Genomic DNA, 24,600 nt, shown 5'->3' on the forward strand with positions numbered 1-24,600 from the left:
TTGTTCGGTGTGTATAAATTGATGACAGAAGTTGAATACTTCTGTAAAAGGAGTCAAGTAAATGGGAGTGGGGTGGAGGCAGCTGTAGGGTCAGAGGAACCTGGGCAATGAAAAGGCCCCGAGCAACAGTCTCAGGTGGTGTCTCGGTGACCTTCTGGGAGAGCCACCGCTGCCTCTCCCGGCACTGAGACTTCCGTGGGCCCTCTGGGCCGCATGTGCGGGGAGGAGCGAGGAACAATGGACCGGCCCACCTCGCCACCTGCTTCACTTTATTGCACTGTGCGGTAATGTGGGTTTTTTTTTTTTTTTTTTTAACAAATTGAAGGTTTGTGGCAACCTTGAATTGAGCAAGTCTATTGGAGCCATTTTTCCAACAGCGGGTGTTCGCCTTGTGCCTCTGTGTCCCATTTTGGTAATTCGCACAATATTTCAAACTTCTTTTGTTATTATTGTATCTGTTATGCTGATTTGTGATCAGTGATCTTTGATGTTGTTCCTGTCATTGTTTGGCGGTGAACAATGGTGAACTCTATTATTATTAATGAATGTTGTGTGCTCTGACTCCTCCACTAACTGTTCTTTCCCCCATCTCGCCCCCTTTCCTTGGGCCTCCCTATTTCCTGAGACTCAACAATATTGAAATTAGGCCAATTAATAATCCTACAATGGCCTCCAAGTGTTCAAAGGAAAGGAAGCGTTGCATCTCTCCCTCCTTAAATCCAAAGCCAGAAGTGATTAAGCTTAGTGAGGAAGGCATGTGAAAATCTGAGAGAGACCAAAAGCTAGAGTCCTTTTTCTAGGAACTCTTTCCATGTGGAAGGAGATGTTCTTCTTGAAATCAGACTGCTGACCCAAGACCCAACAGAACGAAAATTAATTACATAGGACTGAATGAACTGATGAAGGAAATTTCCTTTCTGTTAGTTGTTTGGAATATTTTTAGTATTATTTCTACTGTTCTATTTTTACGGGTATATGAGGAAATCCCATTTCTTTCTCTTTACACTATCTCTAATCCACCATTTAGTAGACTGTGCACTTGTAAACTGTAACTATTTTTTTTAATGTTATCTGATTTTTCTCTCACCCTCAGAATTCAAAAACAAATACTTCCACTGAGTCTCCTTACTTTTCATGAGAATGTAACTATTTGCATAGGTTCCATAAAGGCTTACACTCCTTTTTATGAAGGTGCAATTGGACAAATGAAATATGCACCAAGGCCATACCTAGAGTGTGATATTTGAGAGTGATTTTCATTTAATCAGCTACAACAGGAGCACTACTAAAGGCCAATGGTTGATTATATGGGGAGCTAAGGCCTCCAAAACCCTCCCAAGAAAAAAACATGGTACTTGGCTTCTTGGGTCCCAGTGTCTAAGGTCGTAAGGACCTGTGCAGGCCAGGAACCTCAGAAACTTTTGGAGACCTCAAGAAGAGGGAAATTCTCCTAGATTTACAGGAACTGCATGTACAATCTGTTAGAACAAGTGTCTTGGTCTTGGTTTCCTACCCTTGTGATAGAAGAACAAATAATAGAGACTTTGAAAGTCTAATTCAAGATTCATTTTGAAAAATTTCAAACAGACGTTAATTCTTTGGCATTGGTAGTGACTTAAAGCTGTTAAGCTCTAGGATTGCTGAGCAAACTCAGGGAGGTCTATCTGGTTGATTCAAACTCTGACTGCCTATATGTAAATATCAGGCCATCTATCATAATATCAGTTCTTTAGGGATCTAGAATACTTTCTAGAGATTATATATGATCGCAAGGTGGAGAATGCCATTACAAAGACCCAGAATGTAGAAATAGAAAGAGAGCTTATTGGCTGTTCTTTCTCTGTGACGCTAGGCTTGACTATCATCTGAGATATTTTACAACTCTCTAAGGGCAGAGAGGTGACTTGTAGGCTTTTGTCTTACAGACATGCAAATAATTTTCTGTCTGGTGGAACATACACCCAGAAGTTACATTTTATGACTGTTTTGGGCACTAAGCTGTTTTGTTCCCAATCCAGGAATCTCATCTCCCTACAAATTCCCCCAAGTTCTCAAATGCTCTTTGACCCAATTATAATATCTTCCTGGTTCTCTCCTTAATCAATGAGTTAAGTGAAATCTTTGACAAGTGTTCGTTTTATATTTGCATGACAGTCATGATTTTGCGTTTTTGGTCTCTAACAGGAAAGAGAGGCAGAAATAGCACAGATGAAGCCTCGGCAGCAGAAATGCCAGGATGTGGGCAGAGAGCAGTGAACAGCTAGGAATGGGGGCTCTGCTCTGGTCCGAATGCTTGCGTCCCCGCCCCCGCCCAATGCATCTATTAAAACCTAATCCCCAGGCCTGGCGCGGTGGCTCACGTCTGTAATCCTAGCCCTCTGGGAGGCCGAGGCGGGCGGATTGCTCGAGGTCAGGAGTTCAAAACCAGCCTGAGCAAGAGCGAGACCCCGTCTCTACTATAAATAGAAAGAAACGAATTGGCCAACTGATATATATATAAAAAAAATTAGCCGGGCATGGTGGCGCATGCCTGTAGTCCCAGCTACTCGGGAGGCTGAGGCAGAAGGATCACTCGAGCCCAGGAGTTTGAGGTTGCTGTGAGCTAGGCTGACGCCACAGCACTCGCTCTAGCCTGGGCAACAAAGCGAGACTCTGTCTCAAAAAAAAAAAAAAAAATCATATCCCCAAAATGCTGGTGTTAAGAGCCAGGGACTTTGGGAAGTGAGTAGCTCGTAAGGGGGAGCCCTCATGAATGGGATTCGTGTCCTTATAAAAGAGGCCGGAGAGAGGCCCCTCACCCTTTCCACCATGTGAGATGAGGACTCAGCCAGAAGCTGTGAACCAGGAAACAGGTCCTCCCCGACACCAAATCTTCCAGCGCCTTCGCTCGGACTTCTCAGCCTCCAGGACTCTGAGAAATAAATTTCTGTTTTTCATAAGCCGCCCCGTCTACAGTGTTTTGTTGCAGCAACCTGAAGCGGCTGAGACAGGGTGATTACCAGCATTTGCTGGGTGCCCACCGTGCTCCAGGAGCTGACCTTTCTCTCGTTATCTCCTCCATTCCTCACCACAGGGTGGAATAGGTGTTAACAGGAACTATGGCCAACAGTTCAGGCAGGCAGAGCTCCCTGAAACATCGTAGGTAGTTGCTTCTCAAGGAGAGGAGAGGAGTAGAGGCAGGTTGGCCGGGAAGGAAAGGCCGAGGCCGACTGTAACAGGTTCCAGGTGGAGCGATGTGGATGCCGAGCCCTGCACAGTGGGGGTCTCCGGATCGGAGCACCAGGGACATGCGACAGCTGTTACACGGGCTTAACCCACTAACTGCAACTGGGGCTGGAAAGGAAGAGATGTGTGGGTTTTCACCCTCACATTGCATGCACTGTCCCTTTCTTCCCATCTGTTGTGGGTTCAATCGTGTCACCCTCAGAAACGATATGCTCAAGTCCTAAGCCCTAGTACTTGAGAATGTGACCCTATTTGGAAATAGTGTCTTTGCGGCGAAATCAAGTTACGATGAGGTTTTCGCAGTGGGTTCTAATCCAATGACTCCTATCATTACAAAATGAGTGAAATCTGGACAAAGACACAGGGAGAAACCCGTGTGGCAACAGAGGCAGAGACTGGAGCGATGCGTCTACAGGCCAAAGAACGCCCGGGTCGCCGGCAGCCACTAGAAACCAGGAAGGATCCTCCGTTAGGGTCTTCAGGGAGAGCACATGGCCCTGCTGGCAGCTTGATTGTGGACTTCTGACCTCAAGAACTGCGAGACAGTTAGCTCCTATTGTTTTAAGCCCCCCAGTTAGTGGTGGTTTCTTAGGGCGCCCGCAAAACGAACACAGATTTGGTAATGGGAAGGGCCTGTGCCTGCTGCTTGTCCGGCAGAAGGATCTTCGCAGATGTGAGTAAACGAAGCATTTAGAGACGGGGCGACTGCCCTGGATCACCTGGGTGGGTCTAAGTCACAAGGGAGGGAGGCAAGGAGGTCCCGGGAGGAAGAAGGCTTTGTGAGGGTGGCGGCAGAGGCTGTGTGAGGCGGCCGAAGAATATGGGCAGCACGTAGGAGCTGGCAGGGGCAAGGAGCCGAGTCTCCTCTGGAGCCTCTGGAAGGAACCCTGCCGACACCCTGATTTTATCCCCATGAGACTCATCCTGGACTCCTGATTTCCAGAAGTGTAAGAGGAGGAATCTGTGTTGTTTTAGCCTCACTAAATTTTTGGTCATTTGTTATGGCAGCAATAGGAGACTGACAGAGCAAGGTAAGATAGATCATTTGTGTAAGAGCCAGGGCAGCGTGAGGGCCTATTCCTCTCACCTCCTGTTAGTGTTTCTGCAGCGTTTTCATAGGTTAAGCTTTGCATTTGTCTAACATCACAGCAGCAGAAAAAGCCCTGAGTTGTTTTGTATGTACACACACACACACACACACACACACACAGGTAACAAAAACATTACTTTAATCTGGTGACGCAAAAGCCAACTAGAGCATATGGTCAACCATGAAAGCTTTGGAAACCTGCCTCTTACCTCAAGAAATTTCCAGAGCATCCCCTCGGTAAATCCAGGAAAATCTATCTCTGCTTAAGCCTGGGGCAGCAGGATCTGGTGCAGGCAGGAAGGTTGAGAAGGCAAGCAGGGTCCGTTACCTGGGTGCGTCTTTACTTGGCAGGTCACCCAGATTTTAAAGCGAGGAAGAACCGTATGGAAACACCAGAGAAGCTATGTGATCACCGCAGACTTTTCAGTCCTCGCCTTCATTGTTTTCTCTATGGGTTTCTAACGGTTCACACTCTTTTCGCTTTAACCTCAGTGGTGTTAAGTTTTGAATAAGTAGCTTGAGACCTTCCTCACAGACTATAGTAGAAAGCCCGTATTCCACAGTCACTAAGAGCAGTGCTGGTGCCCTGCCTGGACACAGCAAGGTGCACACCTGTCTTCCTTCTTCCCCAAGTCACCCCTCAGTGGCTCACTCCACCCAGGGGAGACGACCAGGCAGGCACTGTGGCTAATGCTTTCTGAGCAATATTTGGATCATTTAATAAAGGCCCTTTGGGACCCATCACCATAACCCAAACAAAAAGTACTGCCTTGGAATGGCGTTATAGCACACACCTGGGCAAAAGGTTTCAGCGTGGCAAAACTGAAGCAAGCACCGCCTTAGGGAACAGTGTTTCTGTCTCTTTAAAGGCAAACAGTTTCGTTACTGGCCCCACCCAACCCGAGCTTCCTGGCTCAGAGGCTTTTATGGGGTGCAAACACTTTTGCCCGGCACTTCATGCAACAGCAGCAGCTCACACAGCCTCCTTGGAGGAGACTTGGGACTCATCCGCTGCTTCCACAGGTGAGCCTGGCTGGGAAGAGGGCGCTGTGCAACAGGGCGGGGACGGGCAGCAGGGGACAGGGCATGGGTGGGACGGACTCTGCTCTGAGGAGGGACAGGACGCCGTGGCAGAGCGCTGCACAGACGGTGCTGCCAGGGTAGTGGCTGTCGCAGGTAGAGAGGGAGGCGAGGAGATTTGCGAGCGCGGTACCCACGAATCTCCTGTTCAACACGACACGCTTTGCTGCCCACTGCACCTTCCACCCCGCGGCTCCTGTGACAGATGCGCACGTCGCTCGTGAGCTTCGCAGGGAACGGAGCGCTCCCCTGGCAGATGCTTAGGGCTGGAAGGCGATTTGGAGACAACCTGTCTAAATTCCTCCTGTTGCTAACAAAGATTCATAACCCCAGAGAGTTTGGTGACTCTCCAAGGGTTTCCCAGGTGACTCACGACAGAGAAAGCCTGAACTGAGTCTGCTGGCTCCTTTCCAGCACTGAACAAAAAGCAGCGTGTGTGTGGGGTGGAGCCGTGCAGCCGAAGAAACAGTGTGAGCTGAGGAAGTTCTAGGGTGCGAGGTGGCTCTAGGTGAGTCACCCAAGTGTTTGCAGTCCTGGCTTTCTTGCACAGTGACAGCGTTTTAGGCGCAGCTGCTGCGCTCTGGGCAGTGTGAAACAGCGTCTTGGAAATGACTCCGTGGAAGCCTCGGGGCCGCCCTGCGGGGCTCACTCGGTTCCCTGTCCCTTTCCTAGCAGAGACAGCGGAATCTCAAGGAGCGTCTGAGGCGCTCTAGGTGGGATTGGCCACAGTGTGGGTCTGCCCGCGCCCCAAGCACGTGCTCTTTTCACTCCTCAGCCTTTGTCTCTGCTGAAGGTCCTCTGGGTCGTCCAAGAACCGCTTGAGAAAGTCTTAAAATGATTGCTTCTGCTCCTCTCTCAGCCCTGGCCTCTCAGTGTGGGAGAGAGAAGTCCGCAGCGAAACGGGAAGCCCTCCTGGTTGACTCCGGCCCCGTCTCTCTGCGACGTGACGTGGCTGACATTCGGCTCTCGGCCTGAGAGAGACCGGGCGGAGGCCGGGGGCGCACGCCGAAAAGCCAGCCTGGCGGTCGGGCAGACCTGGAGTCACACGCCTGTCTGCCCGGTCCCTGTCGGCGCGGTGACTGTGGGCGCCTTTCTCAGCTCTTTTGAGCTGCATCGGTCTCCTCCTTTTAAAAATTTAAACATTAGTTTCACTGCAAGTATTTAGGAAGAGTAAATGAGATAATGTATGAGACACATTTATCGGGGGCTCTGATACACAGTGTATACTCAGTACTGGTTTCACTGTATGCACATTAAAAAAAATTTTTTTTTTTTTTTTTTTTGAGACAGAGTCTCACTTTGTTGCCCAGGCTAGAGTGAGTGCCGTGGCGTCAGCCTGGCTCACAGCAACCTCAATCTCCGGGGCTCAGCGATCCTACTGCCTCAGCCTCCCGAGTAGCTGGGACTACAGGCACGCACCACCATGCCCGGCTAATTTTTTTTGTATATATATTTTTAGTTGGTCAATTAATTTCTTTCTATTTTTGGTAGAGACGGGGTCTCGCTCAGGCTGGTTTCGAACTCCTGACCTTGAGCAATCCGCCCGCCTCAGCCTCCCAAAGTGCTAGGATTACAGGCGTGAGCCACCACGCCCGGCTTTTTTTTTTTTTTTTTTTGAGACAGAGTCTCGCTCTGATGCCTGTGCTAGAGTGCTGTGGCATCAGCCTAGCTCACAGCAACCTCAAACTCCTGGGCTCAAGCAATCCTCCTGCCTCAGCCTCCCGAGTAGCTGGGACTACAGGCATGCGCCACCATGCTTGGCTAATTTTTTCTGTATATTTTTAGTTGTCCAGCTAATTTCTTTTTTTTTTTTTTTTTTGTACAGATGGGGTCTTGCCCTTGCTCTGGCTGGTCTTAAATTCCTGAGCTCAAACAATCCTCCTGCCTCGGCCTCCCAGAGTGCTAGGATTACAGGCGTGAGCCACTGCACATGGCCATTATATGCACGTTAAATGTTTTACTATGGAAAAATGTAAACTTATTCAAAGATGAAAAGAATAATATAAGGAATGTCTATGTACCTGTCCCAAGGTCCACGGTCATCAATTCATGCCGGTCTCATTTCAGTCTTCTGCTTCCTACTCCCCACCTACCCTAGACTATTTTGAAGCAAATCTCAGATGTGACATCATTTTATCAGTGAATATTCGGTATGCATCTTTGAAAGATAAAGACCAGTTAAAAAATATACCCACAATTTCACAACTGGACTTGAAAAGCAACTATAATTTTTTACCAGTTGTATTCAGATTTCCCTGATGGTCTCATAATTTTATAAATTGTTTGAATTAGGATCTAATGAAAGTCCATGAACAATTAAGATTGTTTGACGTCTCTTAAATTTCACTCAATGTGTAGATTTCCACTTTCCTTGTTTCTTTCTGTGGATTTTCTTTGTTTAAGGAGGGGGGAGTCTTTGGTCCAACAGGACTGCACGGTGCTCATTTTGGTGATTGCATCCCAATGATGTCACTTAACATGCTTTTCTCATTCCAGTGTGTTGTGTGAATTTATGTTAAGGGAGAGGTTGGATAAGATTAAAGTTTGACACTTTTATGGTGGGCATACTTCATAGTTGCTCTTCTCAACTTCCATTAGGGGGCACATAAAGTTTGGTTGTCTCTCTTTTTGTGATATTAGCAGATGCTAAGGATTGCCTAGAATGAATTTATTGTTTCAGTAAGAGTTCCCAAGTGATGATATTCTAATTCTACCATTTTTTCTTCTTTTAGTACATGGAATAATCCTATGCAGAGAAATTTCCCTTCAGCAGTTCTTTTATTTCATGAGATACAGTTAAAACATGAGATTTTAATGTTTGATTTTTTCCCCCTTTATATGTGAATGCTCAGAATATTGAGTTACTTTCCTGGCATACTCCAAAGGGAGGAATTAACTTCTTATAGGAAGACAGTATTGTTATAAACCATTGGATTTTAGCATATTTGGTATATTTCAATGCATTGGAATTATTTTTCTTATTGGTGCTCAAATTGTCCCATCTTTGGCCAGTTGGAACATCTTTAAGGTGACTTCTGAGTCCTTCTGATAAGACCATAGTAATTTTTGATAGCCTTCCTGGTTTCTAGTATGAAAAGATGTTCTAGGCTGAACTTGTATGTTTCCTGGCTCAGACCTGGAATTGGTGCTATGTTTTCAGACCCCCAATTTCTCAGATGGAAAATGGCATTTGATGATCCCAATCTAAGGACTCAGTGTGCACATTGCTACTGGGCTGACCATTGTTTATGCCTTTTAGATGGCCTTCAAAACAGTACACACAGACACCAAAATTATTGCATTTTCAAGCCTCTTGGGCCAATCCTTTTATGGTTCATCTGCCACACAAAATATAATTAGGTTTTTTTTGTTTCATTGACTAGTTTCCAGTTTTTGTCTTCCCCCTTTCAAAAAAGATAACTTTTTAGTTTGTTTAATTTTCAGATGATTCTGCCATTGCTTTTACATGCATACATGAAAAATTATTTATATACATATCACTCATATTCCTCCCCACTATATACATGGTAGTAAATCATACAGTGTTTTCTTCACCTTCCTTTTTTTCACTCAGTATTGTATCCTGCAGATTTCTCCACACTGGTATATAGAGACATTTCTCATTCCTTTTTACAGTTGGATCGTAAGTACATGGTGTGAATATACTTCAGTTTATTCATCTGGTTTCCTGCTGATGGGTATTTGAGAGGCTTTTTGTCTTTTGCTATCAGTAATAGTGCTGCATGAATAGCCCTGTGCATACTCGCTTCTACATTTTTGTCAGTGTAGACTTGGGATAAATCCTAAAATTGGGATTGATAATCAAAGAGTAAATGCATATGAACTTTGCAAGACATTGCTACCTTCTCCTCTATAGATGGTGGACTGTATTTCCATTCCTACTAGACATGTAGGAGATGCCCTGTTTCCCCTATACATCTACCAATAAATTATACCGGCAAACTTTTGGATTTTTGCCATACCTATAGTTGAGAAATAGTTATCTTCGTGTAATTATACTTTACTTTTACTGCATATTTACTTTTCTCTATTATAAATGAATTTGAATATCTTTGTATATATTTAAGGGACATTTGCATTTATTTTTTTCCTTGAACTATTCATATCTCTTGCTCAATTTTCTACCAAGTTGTTAATCTTTTGTTTGTCTACTTTAAGACATTCTTTGTATAATAGGAAAATTAGCTCTAGCTCTCCTTGATATAAATTGAAAATAATATTTTCCTAGTTTGATATTTGTGTTTTAATTTATTTATGGTGCATTATGCCTTACATTGTTTTTTAGAGTTTTATGTTATCAAAATTTTCAGTCCTTTCCTTGTTCTATTTTAACTCTCAGAAACATTTACATCTATGGCCGTACCACCCTGAATGCTCCTGATCTTGAAATTGAAGCAGGGTTGGGCCTGGTTAGTATTTGGAAGGAAGAAAAATTTTCCCTACTCCCACTTTACAAAAAATTTATCCATGTTTATCTTATTATTTATATGGGTTACTTTTCTACATTTAATTTCTGATCTATTTGGAATTTGCATGGTATAAGGAATTGGATGCAATTTTATCCTTTTCTATGTGGTTATATAGTTACCCGAATGTTATTTATGAAATTGTTCATCTTTTCCCCCGTTGATATGAGATGGTGTTTTATGGAATATAAATGTAACATAATATAATTGAATTGAACATAAATGAATATTAGATGAGCAATGGTCTGTTCCTTAATTTTATGCTTCTGTTTCACAGTCTGTCTCTCTATTCATTCACCAACATCCTACTTCTTTAATTATAGAGACTATAATGTTTCACTCTTGGTAGAGGTAGTCTTTTCTTGTTCTTCCTTTTCTTGATTGTCCAGACTAACTTGCTTTTCTCTGCATCCAAATGGACTTTGTAATCAGCATTTTTAGTTCCAGAAAAAAAGATGACAAAAGTTAAAAAATTTGTATTTGAATAAAATCATATTAAAGAAGTATGTATTAATTTCTACTTTATGAAATGGCTTAAACATGAATCAGTGTTAAATTTGGCCAAATGTCCTTTCTGCATCTAGGTAATTTTCTTGTTAATCTATGTATATATGATAGCAATTTTCTCATATTGACTTAACCCCCCTAGTATTTCTGAAATAAATCACCCTAAATCATGGCGTATCACTTATTACTGTCTAATAATTTGGACATTTAGGATTTTTGCATCAATTTTGTATCAATTGATGCAAAAATTTAGGATTTTTGCATCAATATTCACAAATGAGTTTGTGAGTCTGTAGTTTTTTATTGGTGAAATCTTTGCCAGTTTTTGGAATCAATATTATACTTGCATAGAAAGAATTTAAAGTTTTCCTTCTTTTTGTGTGGTTGGGAACAGTTTAAGAAGCATTGAGATGATCAGATATTAAAAGGTTTTTTTTTTTTGAAACAGAGTCTCATCTCACTCTGTTGTCCAGGCTAGAGTGCGGTGGCGTCAGCCTAGCTCACAGCAACCTCCTGGGCTCAAGCGATCCTTCTGCCTCAGCCTCCCGAGTAGCTGGGACTACAGGTACGTGCCACCATGCCCAGCCAATATTTTCTATATATTTTTAGTTGTCCAGCTAATTTCTTTCTATTTTTCGTGGAGACGGGGTCTGGCTCTTGCTCAGGCTAGTCTCAAACTCCTGACCTTGAGCGATCCCCACACCTCCGCCTCCCAGAGTGCTAGGATTAGAGGCGTGGGCCACTGCGCCAGGCCTTGAACGGTTGAATAGAATTTTCCTGTGAAACCATCTGGACTTGGTACTCTTTTGTGGGGAAACTCTTAAACTACTTTTTTGTTTTTTTATAGTCCTTCAACTATTTCATGTTTCAGTCCCTACTGGGATCAATATGGATAATAGAGTAGAACACAATTTCAGGGAGAGGAAGAAAGGAGGGTTGGAAATGGGCCCTATTACTTAAATTGGTCTTTTTTTTCTTTTTCCTCTCCTTTCCCTCCTTGAGGTCCTGTGTGTGCCTAAGCTCCAGAGTTTCTTGGTGTGAACATGGCTGAGCATACCGAGCAGTCTTTGAGGATCGTTCTGGTAGGGAAGACTGGAAGTGGGAAAAGTGCAACAGGAAACACCATCCTTGGGGAGAGAATCTTTGAGTCTAGAATTGCTGCCCAAGCTGTGACCAAGACCTGTCAGAGAGCATCGCGGGAATGGAAGGGGAGAGAACTTGTTGTTGTTGACACCCCTGGGCTCTTTGACGACAAGGAGAAGCTAACCACCACCTGCAATGAAATCAGCAAGTGTGTCATCCGCTCGTGCCCAGGGCCTCACGCCATTGTCCTGGTCATGCAGCTGGGCCGCTTCACGGAGGAAGAGCAGAGAACCGTTGCACTGATCAAGGCTCTCTTTGGGGAGCCAGCCATGAAGTATATGATCATTTTGTTCACTCGCAAAGATGCGTTAATGTGCCAGGGCCAACTGCTAGAAGATTTTCTAGAAGCAGCAGATTGGAACCTAAAAAAGATCATCCAAGAGTGCGGGAACCGCTTCTATGCCTTCGACAACACCCCAGAAGCAGAGAAGGAAAGCCAAGTGGAGGGGCTGGTGGGGCTGATAGAGACAATGGTGCAAGGCAATGGAGGGTCTTTCTTTTCAGATGCCATATACGAGGACACAGAGAAACGCCTGAGACGAGAGGCAGAGATTTTGAGAAAAACCTATGAAGATGAATTAGAAGAGAAAAAAAAAAGAGTGGAAGAGAAATATACTAATAAATCAAAGGAAGAAAAGGAGAAAGAAATGGAGTTGCTAAACAGGAAATATGAGGAAAAACTAAGCAATGTAAGGGAAGAGGCTGAGAATAATACATTACAAAAACTTTTAGCTGGTATTTTAGAAAAGCTTTCAGAAATATGGCATATGTTTTGGAGTTAATGTCAACTTCATTCTTTCTCCTTAACTTACTGTGGTTTCTTAATGTGGATTTTATCTTTCAAAGATGGCTGCAATAATACCTCCTGCCTCCCAGCTTTATTAGCTATAATTGACAAATAAAAAATGTGTATACTTAAGGTGTACAATGTGATGTTTTACTATATGTATGCATTGCGAAATTATTAAATCAAGGAAAGTAACATATCGGCACCTCACAGTTACTTTTTTTTTTGGTGTGGTGAGAACATTTAAGATCTACTTTCTTAGAAAATTTCAAAAATACAGTACAGTTAGTAATTATGTTAGTAATTATAGTCACCATGCTTCACATTAGATCTCGAGAACTTATTTGCCCTGCATAATTGAAGCTTTGTATTCTTTGACCAACATCTCCTCATTTCTCCTAGTCCCTAACCCCTGACAACCAACATTCCATTCTTTACTTGTGTGAGCTCTACTTTTTAAAGTTCCACATATAAGTGAGATCATGCAGTGTTTGTCTTTCAGTGGCTAGTTTACTTCACTTAGCATAATGTCCTCCAGTTTCATCCATACTGTTGCAAATGCAAGATTTTCTTTTATTTTTGAAGGCCGAATAATATTCCGTTATTATTAATGAAATGTTAATAAACACCACATTTTCTTTATCTATTCATCTGCCCATGGACAGGGGTTGTTGCCATATCTTTGCTGTTGTGAACAATGCTGCAATGAGCATAAGAGTGCAGATAGCTCTGCAAGATACTGATTTAGTTTCCTTCAGCGATTGTCTTAGTCCATTTGGGCTGCTATAAAAATATTGTAAACCGGGTGGTTTATGAACAACAGAAATTTGTTTCTCACAGATCTGGTGCCTGAGAAGTCCAAGACCAGAGTGCCAGCAGATTTGGGTCTGGTGAGGGTCTGTTCCTCACAGACAGCCATTTTCTTACTCTCAGCTCACATGGTAGAAGGAATGAAAGGCCTCTCCTGGGCCTCTTCTCATAAGGCCATTATCTCATTCATGAGGGCTCTGCCGCCATGACCCGGTCACCTCGCTAGGCCCCGGCTCCTAAAACCCTCACCTTGGGGGTAAGAATTTCAACATATGAATTTTGGGGGGACATAAACATTCAAACCATAGAATTCTGTTCCTGGCACCCCAAGATTCATGCCCTTATCATGTGAACAATGCATTAATTTCATTTAATAGCCCCAAAAGTCTTAAATTATTCTAACATCAATTTTAAAGTCTAAGTCCAAAGTCTAGGGGAGAGGCAAGATGGCAGACAAGAAACATAAGAGTGTCTTTATAATGAGGAGAGAGTATAGATGAAAGAGAAAAAGACAGACAGTCCAACAGATTAGATGAGGGTCGCAAGGAATGGTGCCTGAACCTACGGGAGACTCCACGGGAAGAGGTTGTGGAACAGAACTGCAAGGAGAAAGGCATAGGTAGGGATTAAGCCCAAGAGCCTTGAAGACCAGCCAGAATGGTGGGTGGAGTGGTTAAAATTTCCCTCTAGCAGCTACTGAGCTGCTGGAGAAACCTGGCAACGCCAGCCCAGAGACTGCTGCTGCCAGTGAGTGGAAAGGCTCTTGTGTTCAGGGCTTCAGCCCCCAGCTCCCTCAGAGTTGGCTCCACCCTCACAGACCCGAGCTGGTAGGCAGGCACCATATGTAATGTGAAATCTCACATCCATTATTTACACATAACCTGGGGGCACATGTAGTGGTTAAATTGTGCTCTGCTCCTCATCTGGGCATCAGGCAAAGTATGTAAAATACTTGGAAATAAGTTTGTGGTTTTTAATGCCCCACTATTCCCTTTGTCTCCTTGATTTCAAAACCCACAGGGTACTAATATGGCTGTCTGAAGGCAGTAGAGACAGCAAAGGAGAACTGGGTTCAAAATCAGATTTAAAATCACATAGCAAGTAGGAAATTGCTGCTTTGGCAAAAGTCTGGTGCAAGGCCAAACTCATCATAAATGGGATCAGTTTTTGCTAATTGCACTATAGCATTTTCTTCATTTGTTGCATATAGAAGAATGTCTGTTATCCAAAATAAGAAGCTAAAGTTTTGTTGACATTTGTACTAGCTGCTACCTACTCACCAGTAGTTTTTAGACTGTGTCCTTATTGGCCTGAGGCACTTGTAGCTAAAGTTTCCTGGTATCTAAACAAAGTAAGCTACAGATTTTATTACTAAAAGAAGGTGCACTCTTATTTTCAGGAATATACACGTCCAACTCATGTGGATTGTTATATGTATCTTGAGAGTCTCCTTATTTGTTTTATACATTTGCACAGTAGTCCTTCGTGTAGCAATACCTGAGTTTATGTTATCCTGTTCCAGTTGATGGACAGTTGGGGTGTCTCTAAACTTTGCTATTTCAAATAATACTGCATTGTTTGCTAAATTTCCCAACATAAGGGTTCTGCCATTCTGTATTTTCACTAATGATGTGTTAACATACTTGTTTGTTTTCATACGTTTGGGTTCTGAAAACATGATAGGAAGAAATCGTGCAATTTGAGTTTGCATTTCTCTCCATATGACTGAGATTAAACATCTTTTTATGTGTTTGATATCAGTTTGTTTTTCTGTTAGTTCTCTTTTTATATCTTTTGTCCATGTTTTATAATTAGCTGTTGGTCTTTTGCCTTTTTAAAAAAAGAATTAATAAACTCTATTTTTTTGGGAAGTTTTAGGTTCACAGCAAAATTGCATGGAAAGTACAGAGTTCCCACATGCCCCCTGTCCCCACACGTAGACAGCCTCCCCTGCTGTTGACTTTCTGCACATCTGTTACAACTCATGAGCCTACATTGGCACTCTGCATAAAAAGAGACTAGTCATTGATTCCTATGTGAGTTACAAATATTATTTTCCAGGTGGTCATTTATATATTTATTTTTGTTATATAGACGTGTATTGGTATTACATAGGCAAATTAATCAATTAATTTATTTGTATGTCCTGGTTTTTGAGTCATATTTTCCGCATGCATAGATTATAATGGAATTCTTATCTGTTTCTTTCTAGGGACTTTAAAATTTTTCTTTTTTCTAACATTTAAAAGTTTTATCCATCTGTAATTAATCCTGGTGTTTATCAAGCATTTATCTTGCCTTGCCTGCATAAGCTGTACTTCAGGTTACTAAATAATTGAAAAGGAAAATGATACCTTAATAAAAATTTTCCAGCTACTTGAGGAAAAGGAAATGTTAGAATAGAATGTCATCATTTTGCAATACTTAATGAAGTAGTGGATCCATAAAACGATCATCCATAATTGCTAACACAAACAGAGGGAAAAGCAGACATCAAGTTCACCCTGATGGCAAGATACAACACCACCTGGGAGTCATCTTGTCAGATAACTGAACTTGATTCTGATCTCTCTTACTGAACCGACGACAATGAAATTCCGGTTTACAGGAACGTATGAGACTGAGGAACATGGTATGTGACATTATGAGGATGCAAACAGCAAAATTCAGAACAGGAGAAAATCAATAGTGCAAACAATCTAGTGTCTTCAATAAATACATTGCAAGAAAAGAAATGAAAGAAGGCTCTTTTGTTTCTAGTTATGATAGAGTAACTGAGATTATTACATGCTGCCCAAAACAACAAGAGGATAAAATACATAAAGGAACTGTTTCCAGATGTTGGACAATAGGCAGGTCAGGACTGATCCATGAGATAGGTGAGGTGCATGAAAAATGAAAGTGGATGTGAACTGGGATCTCCACAAAGGAATGAGAGACCCAAAGTAATAAATGCTTGGATAAAGACAAAAGATTCTTTTTATCATTTAAAGTGCCCTTAACAGACAATTGACTCTTGAAAGCAAAATCATGAAGTTTATATTTCACATAAATGTAACATGCAAGACAGCAATAATGCAGAAGATGAAAGGAAGGGCGAAAGTATAATGTTACAAGGTCTTACCGTATAGTGAAGTGATGTGATATTCACTGAGGGTAGAATGCAATGTTAAAGAGGCATATTGTTAATTGAGGAGCAACCACTAAGAAAATAAAATAAAACATAGCTAATAAAGCAATAGTGGAGATAAGATGAAATTTCAAAAATTTACTAAAAAAGCAGAAAAGAGGAAAAATGAATAGATGGGACAAATAGAAACAAATACCAAGATGACGGATTTAAGCACAACTGTAATGATAATCATATTAGATGTAAATTATCTAAATTCTGCAATTGTAAGATAGATTGTCAGATTGGATAAAAAGTCAAGACACTGCTGTATTCTGTCCAAAGAGAACCTCACCTTAAATATAAAGACGCAGGTTAAAATTGGAAACACAACAGCTGCAGCAGCTGTCTTAGTAGACTTCAGAACAATGCTGTCTTTTCACCGGAGATAAGGAAGAACACTTCATAATAACATACAGATTAATTCATCAACAAGACATAATAATACCGAATGTGCATCCACCTAATAACTAACAGTTTCAAAAAAAAAAAAAAAAAAAGGAGAACTTCAAACTTAAAGAAGCAAAAATTAACAGAAATGGGTGTGGAATAAACAAATGCACAATTGTGGTTGGAGACGTCAACGCTCTTCTCAATAATATATACTATTTCAAAACATCTGTGAAGGCCTTTTCTTTTTTTTTTTCCTGAAGGTTGAGTGAAGATGAGGGAAGAGAAACTGTGTTTCATAATTCAGATTTCTGTCCAGTAAACTTTGACTCGAGTTTTCCTTTCCACATTTCCCACTATCTTATCCTTGAGTGCGCGGGTGGCGTCTGCAGAGGCGTCTGCAGGGATAGGAGGAGAATGAACGATGCGACTTAGATTAGGGTTTCCGACCTTGCTCAGCGGGTGGCTTTGTGAATGCCATCTAAGCTTCCTGGGCCTCAGGTGAGCCTGTGTTAGAAGACGGTAGTAGGCTCTCCCCTGTGTCTGCGAGGAAGGCTGAGCCCTCTAGTCTATGAGCGAAGAAGGAGGATGCTGTTGGTGATGCCCAGGGGATTCCCTGCGCTGTTCCCAGCGCTCTGTGAGGCTGAGTCTCAGCCTAGCTGGTAGGGAGCTAGCTACCCCTTACCCGGCAGCTGCTCTCAGAAATTTCAGAATTTTGATCAAGAAGCAAAATTCCTCTAGTTGCAGCTGATCATGCCCACAGGGGCGGCTGGGGCCGAGGCCAGTGGTGAGCGGAGGCTGGCCAAGAGCGAAGGCCACACGGGTCCCTGCTTGAGTACAGTCTGCACTCAGGGTGGAAAGGCAGGGCAGGGGTGCGGGAACCCAGAGACAGGCTGCGGCAGGGAAGACACCATCCTCTCTTCTCTTCAACCGCGAAGGAGACTGGCTTCAGCAATGTGGAGAATGACATGGGGAAATGGCCATTTACCCCTTACTTTTCCGTCCTTCAGTGACAGTGCCGTGAGTGCATTACAAGCCGGGGAAAGTCCGTTTTCAGGCATGGGGACCTTTCCTCAGCTTCTGACAAGCATTTAGGGGGTCGCAATGCTGCTGATTAGAGCAGTGAAGGAGAATGTCCTCATCTGTGCCCAGTACGGCCTCCGGCCAGGTGAGTGGGGGGCAATCTCGGGCACAGCTTTGGCTATTTAGCTCCCCCAGGCCCAGCTTCTAACATGATGCTCTTTTAGGTTTCCCTTGTCAATTCAGGGCTCTAACCACGCGCTCCACCCACATCCAGGCCCCCGAGGCAAAGCCCTTGCCTGGAGTTTATGCCTCTTCTCACTGTGCCCGCAATCTCACCAGTCCCGTCCCAACCCTCAGCTCTCCTAAGAGCAACAGGTTAATATACCCTATGTCTCCATTCTGAACTTCTCCATTCTGAATATATATACGCCATGGAGTACTACTCCACCATAAAAAACAATGGTGGACTAGCTCCTCTTATATTGTCCTGGGTGGCGCTAGAGCCCATTCTTCACAGTGAAGCATCACAAGACTGGAAAAACAAGCACCACACGTACTCACCATCAAATTGGTACTAACCGATCAACACTAAGGTGCTCACATGGAAGTAGTATTCAATGGGTGCTGGGCAGCTGGGAGGCGGGTGGAGGGGATGGGTGAATTCATAACTAATGGGTACGAAGTGCAGTGTCTGGGGGATGCACACGCTTGCAGCTCTGGCTTGGGTGATGCAAAGGTAACACATATATATAACCACACTGTTTGTACCCCCATAATATTCTGAAATTCAAAAAACAATAATACATAAATAAAAGAAGTTTGTTGTTTAATCTTCACAGACTTTGACTTATCTTCCTGTTATAGATTTCTAGTTTAGTATCGTTGTGATCTGAGAGCAGACATTTCATATTAATAATTTCTATTCTTTCAAATTTGTTAACGGTATTTTATGGCCCAGAAAGTGATTTATCTTTGTGAATGTTCCACGTGAGATTGAGGAAAATGTGTGTCCTGCTCTTCTTGGAGGAGGCAGTCTACAGATGTCCATTATGTCCTGTTGGTGGATGGTGCTCTTCAGTTCTTCTGTGTCCTTAATGGTTTTCTGCCAGTTGGATCTGTCCATTTCTGACAGAAGGGTGTTGAATCTCCATCTATCCATATATTTCTCGTTGCAGTTCCACCAGCTTTTGCTTCACATATTTTAATTCTCTGTTTTTAGGTACATACATGTTAAGAATTGTTATGTCTTCTTGGAGAATTGACTTTTTTATCATTATGTAATACCCCCTTTTTATCCTTGATACTTTGCTTTGAAATCGACTATGTCTGAAATTAATATGGCCATTCTTGCTTTCTCTTAATTACTATCATCATGGTATATGTTTTTCTATTTACTTTTAATCATATGTGTCTTTATATTTAAAGTGGATTTCCTGTAGATAACTATATTTGAGTCTTTTTAAATAAATATACTCTGACAATCTTTTAATTGATACATTTCGACCATTGATGGTCAAAGTGATTATCAGTATATTTGGATTAATGTCTACCATATCTGTCATTGTTTTCTATGTGTTGCCATTGTTATTTGTTCCTATTTTTGCCTTCTACTCTTTTTCTACCTTTTGTGGTTTTATTGGACATTTTATATGATTTTCTCTTTCTTTCTTTCTTTCTTTCTTTCTTTCTTTCTTTCTTTCTTTCTTTCTTTCTTTCTTTCTTTCTTTCTTTCTACAGAGTCTCACTTTGTTGCCCAGGCTAGAGTGAGTGCCATGGCGTCAGCCTAGCTCACAGCAACCTCAAACTCCTGGGCACCAGCGATCCTACTGCCTCAGTCTCCCGAGTAGCTGGGACTACAGGCATGCGCCACCATGCCCGGCTAATTTTTTTTCTGTATATATTAGTTGTCCAATTAATTTCTTTCTATTTATAGTAGGGACGGGGTCTTACTCAGGCTAGTTTCGAACTCCTGACCTCGAGCAATCCACCCGCCTTGGCCTCCCAGAGTGCTAGGATTACAGGCGTGAGCCACTGCACCCGGCCAATTTTTTATTCTTTCCTAGAATGTGATACTTAAAAAAGAAACTTTTTAGGGGCTGTCCTAGAGTTTGCAATCTATGCTTACAATTAATCAAAGCCCACATTCAAATAATACTATACCACTTCTCAGGTAGTTTAAGTACTTATAATAACAAAATAATTCCAATTCCTTCTCATTGTATCTCATTTCCATCTCATTTGTATCATTTATTCATTTTACTTGTATCATTTCACGTTGTATCATTTCATTCATTTCACTTATATAGAAGTATACATATAAACATAAGTATACATAATTGAATACATTGTTGCTATTATTTGTTATTATTATGAACAAACTCTTTTCTGTTAGGTCAGTTAACAATAAGAAAAATAAAATTTTTATTTTACCTTCAGTTATTCCTTTTTCAATTCCCTTTTTTTTTTCATTATGTAGCTCCAATTTTCTGCCTTATATTAGTTTCCTTCTTTCTGAAGAACTTCTTTTAAACTTCTTGCAAGGCAGGTCTATTAGCAACAAATTCCTTCAATTTTGCTAGTCTGAGGAAGTTTTTATTTCTTCTCAATGGAGAATAATTTTGCAGGGCACGGACTTCTAGGTTGGTGGGTTTTTCTTCTACATACTTTAAATATTTCACTCCATGCTCTTCTTGCTTGTATGGTTCTGAGGAGAAGTCAGATGTAATTCTTTGCTCCTCTATAAGTAATGTGTTTTTTCCCCTCTGTCTTCTTTTAGGATATATTCTTTATGTTTGATTTTTCTATAGTTTGAGTATGATGTGCCTACATATAGGCTTTTGGTATAATTTTTTTTTTTTTAATTTATCCTACTTGGTGTTCTCTGAGCTTTCTGGACCTGTGGTTGGTGGCTAACATTAATTTGGGAGATTTTCAGTTGTTATTGTTTCAAATATTTCTTCTATTTCTTTCTCTCTTTTTTCTTCTGCTATTCCCATTGCAATGTATTTTGCACCTTTTGTGGTTGTCTCATAGTTTTAGGATATTCTGTTCTATTTTTTTTTAATTTTTATTCTCTTAGATTTTCAGTTTTTGAGGTTTCTATTGCTATATCCCCAAGCTCAGAGGTTCTTTCCTCAGTCTTGTCCAGTCTACCATTAAGCCCATCTAAGGCCTTCTTCATTTCTGTTGCAGTGTTTTTGATCTTTAGCATTTCGTTTTGGTTCTTTCTCAGGGTTTCCATTTCTCTACTTACATTATGCATTTGTTCTTACATGCTGTCTACTTTATCCTGTAGAATTCTTAGCATGTTAATCATAGGTGTTTTAAATTCCCTGATAATTCCAGCATTCCTATCATGCCTGGTTCTGATGCCTGCTCTGTCTCTTCAAACTGTGTTTTTTGTGTTTAGTATGCTTTGTAATTTTTTTTCTTGACAGCTGGACATGATGTACAGGGTAAAAGGAATTGCTGTAAATATGTTTTTAGTAATGTGTTGGTAATGTGTGGGGGGAAGGGAGGCATTATACAGTCCTGTGATTAGGTTTCAGTCTTTCAGTGAGCTTGTGCCTTCCCCTTCCAGTTCCTTCTGAATACATTGGCAGGTACAGAGATGGAGACATGAGCCCTTTAACCCAGCCTTTCTAACCTTGATATGACCAAAACTTTAAGTGGCAAGTAAGTCCAAATGGGGAGCAGGTAAGGCAGGAAGTGGTTGTGGCTGAGGCAGGATGTGTTTTTTTATGCACAAGGGAATTCCCAATAAATCATCTTGTTACTAATTTCTTGAAGATATAGGTGATTATGGGAAACAAAATTTATACTTAGATATGCTGAGGTGTACACTACAATTGTTCCTTTATCCCTTGTTAGGTTTGATTTATACCATTTATCCTTTATAATAAAGTAGTTGAAAATACTTTATTTATGGGAGGATTGAAGTACTGCCACAAAGAAAAGATGTTAAATTGAAACCAAAAGGAAGAAATGAAGATGATAGAAGAAATTGTGCAAACCAAATCAGAAATCCTCGTGAGAGGGCAAGTTGCTGAGTGCTGTCTGGTGCTCATGCCAGCCTCTTGACTCCTTCCCCAGTTTCTCTTCTCCTAAGCAGCCTTTCTGCTTATTGCCATTGTCATGGCACAGCTGAGAGTTCAGGGGTATCTAAGAAAACACTGTGGGTTTTGGAGGGTTGGGAGCAAAAGCCTGTGTAGACAGGTCATGAGGGAATCTGGTGTGTGTTGAGAGCAGCAGACACCTATGGGAGGGAAATGCCTGTTTCCTGGCTGTTCTGTGCTGAGCGGCAGGCAAAGCTGGCACCTGGAACTGTCTGCACGTTACTCTCGTGACCACAGGGACTCGATGTCACTGGGCAAAGAGGGCTCCATCACACCAGACTCCTCAAGCCAAGAGACCCTTGTGGTCTCCTTCTAAAGATCACTGTTCTCTGCACCCCCCTGTAGGTTTATACCCACATTCCAACCAACATCTGAGAAGTTCTGTGGGAAAACGGGCCAGGGCTCGTGATTTGGGGGAGTCTGGGAATTTGTGCCCATTGAGCAAGGCCCAAATGTCATAGCAGCCTGTGATGCCAAAGTAGGCATCAAACTTAAATAACTTAATACTTTCCTATGTTTTTATTTGTAAAATACTGAGGCTCAGTAAGGTTATTATTATTATTATTATTTATTTATTTTTTTGAGACAGAGTCTCACTTTGTTGCCCAGGCTAGAGTGAGTGCCATGGCGTCAGCCTAGCTCACAGCAACCTCAAACTCCTGGCTCAAGCAATCCTTCTGCCTCAGCCTCCCAAGTAGCTGGGACTACAGGCATGCGCCACCATGCCCGGCTAATTTTTTCTATATATATTAGTTGGCCAATTAATTTCTTTGTATTTATAGTAGAGATGGGGTCTCGCTCTTGCTCAGGCTGGTTTTGAACTCCTGACCTCGAGCGATCCGCCCGCCTCGGCCTCCCAGAAAGCTAGGATTACAGGCGTGAGCCACCATGCCTGGCAGGTTATTATTATTATTATTATTATTATTTTTGCCCTAACGCCATCGACGTTGCTAGTGGCAGGATCAGCACACACACTCTCCCTCTGGCACTACATTTCCTGTGTGAATGGGAGATATTCAGAGCCGATTGTTCCTCTGAGAATCTACTGCTGAGGCTCGTGGAACAAGACTGGTGTCACTGGGTCACAGAAGGTCCCTAATTACTGTCCCACTGCTCAGATGTAGTCAGCGATCCCGTGCTGCCAGGGTAGGCTAGGGAGAAGTCACCTGAATATTGAAATGCACTAAAGCTCGTTTTGTCTTATTTTTTAAGGGACGATACCCTCCTCCTTTCTTCAATGATGAAACAATCATGTTGGTGCGAGTTGGGTGTTCTATAAGAGCTCGAGGTCGGGTCTTGCTGGTGAGACTGGGGCATGCTTTTAGGCAGAGGGGGTCTCGCGACCTAGTCAGCTCGTACTGTCTCAGCAGTCGGCCTGCTCCCCTTAAGAGCACAGAGGGTCTTAATTGCACGACTCAGTTTCCTTTGTCTCTCTTTAATGGTGGCGATAGTTTTTGTTCTTGTTCGGTGTGTATAAATTGATGACAGAAGTTGAATACTTCTGTAAAAGGAGTCAAGTAAAGGGGAGTGGGGTGGAGACAGCTGTAGGGTCAGAGGAACCTGGGCGATGAAAAGGCCCCGAGCAACAGTCTCAGGTGGTGTCTCAGTGACCTTCTGGGAGAGCCACCGCTGCCTCTCCCGTCACTGAGACTTCCGTGGGCCCTCTGGGCCGCATGTGCGGGGAGGAGCGAGGAACAATGGACAGGAACACCTCGCCTCCTGCTTCACTTTATTGCACTGCACGGTAATGTGGGTTTTTTTTGTTTTTTTTTTTAATTGAAGGTTTGTGGCAACCCTGAATTGAGCAAGTCTATTGGTGCCATTTTTCCAACAGCGGGTGTTTGCCTTGTGCCTCTGTGTCCCATTTTGGTAATTCGCACAATATTTCAAACTTTTTTTGTTATTATTGTATCTGTTATGCTGATGTGTGATCAGTGATCTTTGATGTTGTTCCTGTCATTGTTTCGCGGTGAACAATGGTGAACTTAATTATTATTAATGAATGTTGTGTGCTCTGACTCCTCCACTAACTGTTCTTTCCCCCGTCTCGCCCCCTTTCCTTGGGCCTCCCTATTTCCTGAGACTCAACAATATTGAAATTAGGCCAATTAATAATCCTACAATGGCCTCCAAGTGTTCAAAGGAAAGGAAGCGTTGCATCTCTCCCTCCTTAAATCCAAAGCCAGAAGTGATTAAGCTTAGTGAGGAAGACATGTGAAAATCTGAGAGAGACCAAAAGCTAGAGTCCTTTTTCTAGGAACTCTTTCCATGTGGAAGGAGATGTTCTTCTTGAAATCAGACTGCTGACCCAAGACCCAACAGAACGAAAATTAATTACATAGGACTGAATGAACTGATGAAGGAAATTTCCTTTCTGTTAGTTGTTTGGAATATTTTTAGTATTATTTCTACTGTTCTATTTTTACGGGTATATGAGGAAATCCCATTTCTTTCTCTTTACACTATCTCTAATCCACCATTTAGTAGACTGTGCACTTGTAAAATGTAACTATTTTTTTTAATGTTATCTGATTTTTCTCTCACCCTCAGAATTCAAAAACAAATACTTCCACTGAGTCTCCTTACTTTTCATGAGAATCTAACTATTTGCATAGGTTCCATAAAGGCTTACACTCCTTTTTATGAAGGTGCAATTGGACAAATGAAATATGCACCAAGGCCATACCTAGAGTGTGATATTTGAGAGTGATTTTCATTTAATCAGCTACAACAGGAGCACTACTAAAGGCCAATGGTTGATTATATGGGGAGCT

General features: G+C 42.2%; 1 long non-coding RNA gene across 1 annotated transcript; it reads left to right on the top strand.

Annotated features, from left to right (window-relative positions):
- The first annotated feature begins 4,241 nt into the window (after positions 1-4,241).
- Positions 4,242-12,451, top strand: LOC142872951 (uncharacterized). The gene is made up of 4 exons (XR_012921060.1): positions 4,242-4,256; positions 5,185-5,338; positions 10,838-10,954; positions 11,392-12,451. It is a non-coding gene; the product is annotated as an uncharacterized LOC142872951 (long non-coding RNA).
- Positions 12,452-24,600: the final 12,149 nt, after the last annotated feature.

The sequence above is a fragment of the Microcebus murinus genome, chromosome 9, assembly GCF_040939455.1.
Source record: "Microcebus murinus isolate Inina chromosome 9, M.murinus_Inina_mat1.0, whole genome shotgun sequence".
In the NCBI taxonomy this organism is placed as follows: Eukaryota; Metazoa; Chordata; class Mammalia; order Primates; family Cheirogaleidae; genus Microcebus; species Microcebus murinus.